Here is an 8,771-nt window from a genome sequence, read left to right on the forward strand (position 1 = left end):
TCATAGAATCATAGAACTGGTACATGATTAAAAAGAAAATTTCTAGGCGACATGCTTAATTAAAAGGCTAGTCCACAGATGCATGCATATATATGTGTATACAAGTGAAAAAAAGAAACCAAGTGGAATATAAAGCTGAAAACTAAAGATTAATGCATAAACAAAACTAAAGATAAAAAAATGAAAATAATAATGCATAGACATAACTAAAGATACAACCACTTCCCAACCAGCTGCTTTCCAAGCCAAACTATTTCCACCATCCAGCCCAAATAATCAAGGGACTACATCTTTTACAGGTAATTAATGATATAAATACAAGGATATTTGAGACTACAACATTGTTTAACTGAAAATCTCAAAGCTTTTGATTATCAAATAGTAAAATTAAATTCAATAAGCCAAAACAATAAACTTAAAATAAAAACATAAGACTACGTGAATAACATTGGATCTTTGACATGAGGGGTGCATAATAGTACCATGGATTCTTTAGAAGACTTTAATCTTTTGAGGTTGACAGTAGCATCCATTTAGATGATGTGCCAATGCCATTTGGGGTCTTATAATGTTCAGCAGGGAAACCTATTCCTCTATGAGAGTTGTCTCCCAAAACCAAATCACCATAACTATACGTATATTCCTCACTGTTGAGCTATGAAGGAGGTGTCCGGTCTTCATGAGTAATAAGTTGATTCGGCTAAGAATCCACCAAAACAAAAGGCTGGGGCATCTGATTTAAATTACTATCTTCATTGTTGGTCCAAATCCAAACACATGAGACCTCCTGTTAAATAACAATAAATGCAAGTCACACTAAAGCAACTATAGACATAGATTATCTGGCCTCAATTAAATTAAATGCATTTTTATTCAGAGACATTCGAAGACGAACAATTTAACTTTCAAGTTTCATCAAGTTGTAGATTTTCATGATAAATATATTCCCTCTAGGATATTTAAGTGAAAAAGATATAAATAATTTTACGAAGCATGTGAAGCTTAATATGTTTCTATAAGTAAAAAGTGTCACAGAACAGAACATAGCTGAGCCACATTTACCATCATCTCCTGGTTTTACCGGCCAGAGATCCTTAAAATACATATTCCAAATCAACATGTTTATATTAGTATAAAAACATAACCAAGGTATTTATATAAGAGAAAATGGAAGTTATATTAGTATAAAAACAGGAACTACTTTTTTTATGAAATAGTGTTTTTATCTAATTCATTTAAACAAAGTAAAAAGGTGTTGATGTTACTATGAGGTAATAGCCAAATAGCAAAAATGTATGAAGCATAATGTTAATTAAACAGAATAAATTGTGTGTTATTAAGTGGCTACTTCCTTCTACTTTTATCCCTGGGCTTGGCTTGACATGTGACTTGGCCTAAAAAGCTAATAAGGCAAGTCATGCTAAGAAAATCGGGAAGAAATACTGAATAACAAAGGAATTTTTCCTTAAGTAACAAGAGGAAACAATTTCAAAACATATTAGAGACATAACTCAGTCGCAAGTGCGGGATTAGGAAAGAAAAACTTGCCTAGTTGTCATAATTCGTGTTTGGCTACTGTAGTTTTTGCAATTCAGGATTTCAATCCCTTTTTTTTTTGTAATTGTGGAGCGGTTTGTTTCTTATTGTAAAAGTAAGTCTCACTAAAGCCCATGAAGAGACTTCGACATTTTCAAGATGAAGAAATCTGAAATAGTACAAAATTAATCAACAACTATATATCAAAGGCTGAAAACGATAAGAGAGAGCATTGGAATTTTCATCAATTGTGCGCCTTCCTCATACCAAAAGGTTTAGGCTGCTCTTCAGAATCCGTATTAATAGCCAATGCAGAAAATGATAACTAAGTTGTATTAAAAAAGCAGCTTGACAGAAAGTCTTTTAACTATGAAGAAAATACCGGCTTGTTCAAATTCAAATACACATTTTGTACTTATTTTGCGACAAATTGAAAATAAAAAATCAAACAGTCACCAAAGCACTACAACTCAGATTAACAATACTGGTACTCACCTGCGCAACTTTTCCGACAAGCTTGTCTAGAAGCAAACCTAAGACAGAGAACTAAGAGCCAAAGATTACTACTTGCACCTTCATCCTCCAACTGAAATCAAGGCTTAAGATAAGAAGACGTGGTGTAGTTTAATCCCTCTTTCTCACTCTTTCAGCACCGAGCTCAAGGCTGCCACATGGTCTCCGTCTGCCTCCTTTGCATGAACTCTTATGAGACAACATAACACATCTTCATTTACTGTTCTCCCTTTAAGATGAGCGATCTATAGTATATGAACTGAAACTTGTGTCTTCACCAAGATATTTGTTAACATTGTTTCTTTTTCTCAATACTTAATGTCATAGAATAAGCTTGCTTCTATTGAATATGTAGAAACGATTAGAGTCACTAACAGAAGCAGAGCTAGAAGTACTGTTTCTAGAAGTTAAGGAAGAGATGAGTCATTAGCTATAGCTAGTGATGAAGAGGTGAACTGAAGTATTTTGTTTGCATATAAACAATGAAGTTTTACAACAATACTTAAACATAAATAATATCTATATGGATTAGTTTAGAAAGGTTTCTTTATGTTTGCTACAGTTCACTCTCTCGCACAAATTATAGAGAATTCTAATACTATAGGGTTTGGTATCTTAACAAAATGTAATGCGCAAGATTATTTACAAAGCACATAAAGACAAGTTAATTCCATGGAATCCATAAATGAAGAAATTCTCTTTAGAAATTAATGGTATAGATTGATAAATATTATCATCCCAAAGTGACACATTTTATGTGTGAAGAAGTAAATCATATAATTAGGTGTTTCTTAATCATTACACTATGAGAAAATAAAGCTTGGCATAATTATTGATTATATACCAGAATTATTCATGTGCTTAGGCATCTCTATTTTGTATATCACTCGCCCTTCTTATTTTTATAAACATGACAGAACCATTTCACATGCGTATGCTGGATTGGGGGGCACTTGGTTTGATCCTGAAACAAACAAACAAAATACAGCTTAAAGGAGACCTCCAAGACAAATTCAGGTAATTTTCAGTTCATATTGAAAGACATAGCAAATTAACACTCAGCCTTTGTTGTTTTCTTCTTAAATATCCAAAATTTTCTGAAGCATTTAAGTTGATGGATGAAACAATATTTTTATTTGTGCTCAAACTTGGGAGATCAGAGAACTCAATAAAAAAACAATCTGAAAACAACAAACATAAGAAAATATTCCAAGAGAAAGTATCAATCAAAGTGCCCAGAGGCATTCTTCTACACGAATACATCAAGAGCTTGAACTTAGACCAAAACCCTCTGAATGCATATAAACAATTTAGTCTCAAAAAAGCGTAAGTGCGGTATTACCTTGAAATTGGCCGATTGCGAAATTGGGGATTGTCGAGCAGTAAAAAACCTTACTGGAGCAGTTGAACGGACGATTGGAGCAGTAGAACGACCGATTTCGGAACTACGCACTACAGATTTGCGGCAAAACGGAACAAAAATGAAGGATCAAGCGATTGGTAGGGTTGATTGGTAGGGATTGATATTAACAATGATATCGATAAGTTTGTCAAACTTCTCATTATTGTTAGGGTTTAAACTTGAATTATCTGAAGGTTCTACATAGATTAAGAAATAGATTGTAAACGAATTAAAAGGAAAAAGAGAGAAAGAGTGCAAGGAAGAAGAGGATTTTTCGTTTCTTTGGAGAGGATATGAAAGGAACTAGGTTTACTTTTTTTTATTCAGGCTGAATAAAATCTATTATTTTTAATTGAATAATGATTAATATTTATTTTATTGTGTAAACGAGAGAATGTGGATATTAACCAACAAAAATAGGGCATATAGGGAATAGTGAAAGAAACGCGCTGGAATAGATAAGTAAATAGTGGCTGTTCAAATCGCCATTTTATTATAACAATTACGTCGTTTGGGAAAACCGTCAAAATCAACCGTAAATTATGGCGGTTTTAAGTAAACGCCATAACTAAACCGTCGTAATTTACGCGATTTTTTGTAGTGTTGGAAGTAAGGTTATAAATGGAGATGAGGATTTATGGTGTAAAATTTTGAGAGGAAAGTACAAGGTAGGAACAATGAGGGAGATTTTGCAGGCTAGAAGTAATGATTTTACTTGTGGAAGGCGATTGTGAAGACTCAACCAGATTTGCGGGAAATTGGGGTTTGGAATATTGGTGATGGGACGAATATTCAAGCTTGGAATGACAATTGGGTGGCTGAGGAAAGAGTATTAGTGACTGTAACGTGACTATCCCGTCTTGCTTGACAGAGGTGTTGAAAGTATTTTGGGTAAATATTTTCTAATATATCGTATCCACAAAGACTGAGTCAATAGTACTGCCGTTCTATAGTCAAATTATAATGAGTGGTAAAAAGTATTGGTTTTGATTGTTTATTCTAAAAGTGCGTATAAGAAAGTAATAAGTAATTGAACTGAAAGTTTGAAAAGTGATTAACAATGGTGATGAATATGTTGAGTTATAGGGTTCATCAACCTATTCATATGCAATTACTCAATTAATCCACAAGTGAACCATTATATAAACTATTCTCTTCATTCATCCTCAAAACTAATATTATGTCTAAGATCAATTTAGAGCCACCTCTACCGGTATGATATTCGATCTCTCAGAATAACAATAAAGATAAAGAGAATTAAACATGATGATTTATTAAAACTTATTCACAATCCCATCTCTGAAAATTAAGAACAAGTCAATATAAAAACCTAGGGCAAAAGTATGAACCCTATCTCTCGATTGAAAGTTCAACAATGATGTAAAATAAAAGCAAGGTTCTTTATTGATAATAAAACTTAACAATTGTTCACAGGAATTAATCAAAGTTATTGCATCTTCATAGGTTAACTACTACCTTAAACTCAACACAATGGGGTTTAGCTCTCCATAGACATGAAGAACACACAAAACTTCATAGACGGATTCATCTTAATCAAGGGAATGTCTTCGATTGATGTTAAATTCTCCGTCGAATGTTGATTTCAGCTCTGGAATATGAATGCTCTCTGAATTTCGCTCACCAAAGATCTATCACTTATGAGGACTAGGGCTTCTATTTATAACAATCTTTCTTTTTAACGAAGCAACCGCGGCGCGACACGGGGTAGGGCGGCGCGGACTAGAGGGTTTGGCGCGTCTCGCCCAGTTCTGCTGCGGTGCGGACTTTGCGTTATCTCACTTTTTGTGCTTTTGCGTCTCCAGTGTCCTTACGCCTTCATGTTTCTTCGTTATTACTTCTCAGCCTTAATACCTGCATCAATAACACCCAAAGTGATTCAATTTGCTTTACAACTAGAATCAAACATCTAAAGTTCAATTCTAACCATAAAATCACTCAAATTCATACGATACGCTCAACTTTAGATCAAAAGGTAGTTATTTTAACACATGAAAATACTGATAATTCATTCCTAACTAGAGGCGAAGGTGAGTGGTTTGTTTGGAGAGAATGGGGAGTGTAATTGGGAAGTGTTGGATTTGATTCCTACTAGTACCAAACTGGAAATTGCAGCAATTCTGCCTCCTGTTGACATTAATGTGGCTGATATCTTTATAATGGCACCTCAAGAAGACTGGTCGTTTGCCATTTGGAGTATGTACAATCACATAATGAGTGAGGAGGTGACATGATGAAGATTTGGAGTAGCATTTGGTCTTTACATGTTCCAGAACGAGTGCGGTGTTTTATGTGGTTAGTTAATCATGATCGTATCCTAATTAATCAGTGTCTGAATGTTTTTGGTTTTGGCAACGCGAGCTGCAAGTTGTGTGGTAGTGCTAGCGAGACGATGATGCATGCTCTTCGGGACTACAAAACTGTGAAAGCTGTTTGGGAGCATAAAATTCATGGAGTTTTGCGCTCGAATTTCTATAGTGGAGACCTGCATGAGTGGATTAGTCTCAACCTGAATGTAGGAGGGCAAGTTGGTAAGGATTGGTGCACTTATTAGGCTATAGGTTCTCATATGGTATGGACTTGGAGAAACAAAATCGTGCATGACGAGAAGTTTTCTCGGCCTTTTAATTTGAAGGAGTGCATTGAGGAAAGAGAAAAAGATTACCAGGCTACGCAGAGTCTTAGTCGCAGGATCATGAGTCGAGGTAGAGTTGACAAATTGGTTAAATGGCATTGCCCTGGTCAGGATTTTGTTAAGTTGAATGTGGAGGGTGCACATGATCGGGATGGTTTGTCCGGATGTGGAGGAGTCATTAGAAATGCAGAAGGTAATTGGTGCGGGGTTTTCTCCAAGCTTGTTGGGCATTGTAGTGTTTTGAATGGAGAATTGTGGGGGATTTTTGAAGGGTTGAAGCTGGTGGTGGAGAGTGGTTACAAGAAGGTCGTGCTGGAAATGGATTCTCAAACGGCGATCGATATTATCAACCATGATATGGATAATAATTGGCGGAAGTTCAATCTAGTGCGAAATATCCACGTTTGGATGTCGAAGTTGGAGAGTGTTGAGATTTGTCATATTTATCGAGAGGCCAATGAATGTGTCAACTTACTTGTGAGGCATGGCAAGAAGCTGAAAATGGGGAGAAGAATAAGAGTGATATTTGTATTTTAAGATTAGTTTTCTTGTAGTTGTTGTTCTTGGGCCTTTGGTCCTCCATTTACTAAAAAAAAAAAATTATTATGATAAACACATAGAAATGTTAGACCAAAAAATTAACTTTAGACTAATAACTTACATCCATTTAGATTAACTAGGATATATAATTCAAGTTGTTTACAACCATGTAGATTAACTAATACATATAAGTAGAACTATCTCATCCGATTAATAGTTCAATTAAACTCAATTTAAATAAAATTAAAATTAAATATAGTCGTGAAATTTTTTTATTAATAATCAAAGATGGCATTAATAAAAAAGCACAAAGGGTGCTAAACAAGAATTACAAAAAAAATAGTCAAAGACATCTCCCACAAAACACCTAACTACTAGATCCTAATACACAAATTCGGACTAACACTCCAATCGACCCAAAGAATGGATTCTCGCACTTTATAAAAGGAGAAAAATCATTCCCAAGCAACAAACTTAATCATACTTACCGTGTCAAAATCCCTCAAAGTAACGCCATTAAAAACTATACCATTCCTACAATTCCAAACACCCCAGCAAAGAGCCAACTATTATCAACCATAAACTTGGACTTACAAAACGACTCCACAAGAAAAAAACGATTAAAGATATTACCCGATAATAAGGCGGTACCAAATCCAAGCCAGTCACAAAACTTAGTCCACCAAAAGAAAGTGACTGGGCAAGAAGCAAATAAGTGATCCGAATCTTCCTCCTCCAACCCACAAAAGGACACACAATTTCAATCATAGTTGACACAATCTTCCTCTTTGCCAAATTAACCTTCGTTGAAAGTTTATCAAGCAAAAGCCTCCAACCAAAAACTAAAACCTTACTAGGAATTTTGGTCTTCCAAAAACGATACAACCCCTTCACAAGAGAGCCTCCCAACCTTGGTCCCCAAACACGCCCTTCCAGAATCATGTCATAAACAACCTTCACCGAATACCCTGAAGAATTTTTCCACCAAATGAACAAATCGTCCAACTCAACCATAGGCGTAGTCCCACCTAATTCCCGAATAAGATCCTCCACATGTTCACCTTCGACTTCTTCTACAAGGTTATCACAAATATTAATGCGCCTCTCTCAAACACCGGAGATCCAAAACCCGTTGTCATTCACCTTTGAACCAGAGGACTCAACAAAATGGAAAAGAGAAGGAAACTGCTCACAAAGTGGAGTCCCTCCCACCAACCACCTGTCTAACCGAAAATCAATAAGATCACCAATTCCAAGTTTGCAAATGATAGCCGAAGGGAACCAATTTTCCAGCGGACCATTCCCCCCGACCCAACCAAACATAAGTCTTTCCACCAAAGAGACACCTTGTTTATTTTATGAGTCACGATATTAGAAAGCATAGCTCTCGTTATGTCACCGTACCTGCAAGAAAGAAAGTTAGTCCATAAACAATTTTTTTCACTCAAGATCCTCCACCTCCGCTTACTATAATTCTAAATTGAAGAAGAGACCAATTCAAATTTTTAGACTTCTATAATTCTAGATTGAAGAAGAGGGCAGAGGAAGGTGTGTTCTCGATACATTAGTAGCTCCACTAAACCCACTAATTCTTTTTTTTTTAAAATTTCATAAGGTTCTGTTTGGTAAAAATAGCGGTTGATTGATAAGCTAGCTGATAGCTTATAGCTTATGACTGATGGTTGATGACTAATGGCTTATAGCTTATAACAGATGGTTGAGATTGATAGCTTATAAGCTAATTGAAGTGTTTGGTAAAATTAGCGGTTCAATTAACTTATAAATGTAAAATGACATAAAAGATATTTAATATATAATTATTTTATTTTAAATTAAAATAAATTATAAGGGTTAAAAATGAATATTAATTAAAATACTAAGGATAAAAAAGGAAGAAAAAATAATAAGCTATAAAACATAAGGTAAAATACTATTTAAAATAGCGTCTGGAAAATAAGCTATAAGCTAGTAAAATAAGCTATAAACTCGTGATGAAAAGACCGTTACCAAACGGGTCTAAATTATCATATGAGCTTATAAAACATAAGACATAAGCTATAAGCTTAAAAACATGTCTTACCAACCAGGGTCTAAATTTATTAATTTACTCTTATAAATCACAACAAT

The 8,771-nt window shown here is 34.8% G+C and overlaps 1 long non-coding RNA gene across 2 annotated transcripts; it reads right to left on the reverse strand.

The window, feature by feature from the left end:
* Positions 1-237: 237 nt before the first annotated feature.
* LOC131653370 (uncharacterized) lies at positions 238-3,785 on the reverse strand. 2 transcript variants are annotated; one of them, XR_009299057.1, is made up of 3 exons: positions 3,392-3,785; positions 2,032-3,013; positions 238-787 (listed from the first exon to the last, which is right to left on the reverse strand). It is a non-coding gene; the product is annotated as an uncharacterized LOC131653370 (long non-coding RNA). The 2 variants fall into 2 exon arrangements; XR_009299058.1 differs by lacking the exon at positions 238-787 and adding an exon at positions 1,549-1,705.
* Positions 3,786-8,771: the final 4,986 nt, after the last annotated feature.

This window comes from Vicia villosa, linkage group LG2 (assembly GCF_029867415.1).
Source record: "Vicia villosa cultivar HV-30 ecotype Madison, WI linkage group LG2, Vvil1.0, whole genome shotgun sequence".
Taxonomy (NCBI): domain Eukaryota; kingdom Viridiplantae; phylum Streptophyta; class Magnoliopsida; order Fabales; family Fabaceae; genus Vicia; species Vicia villosa.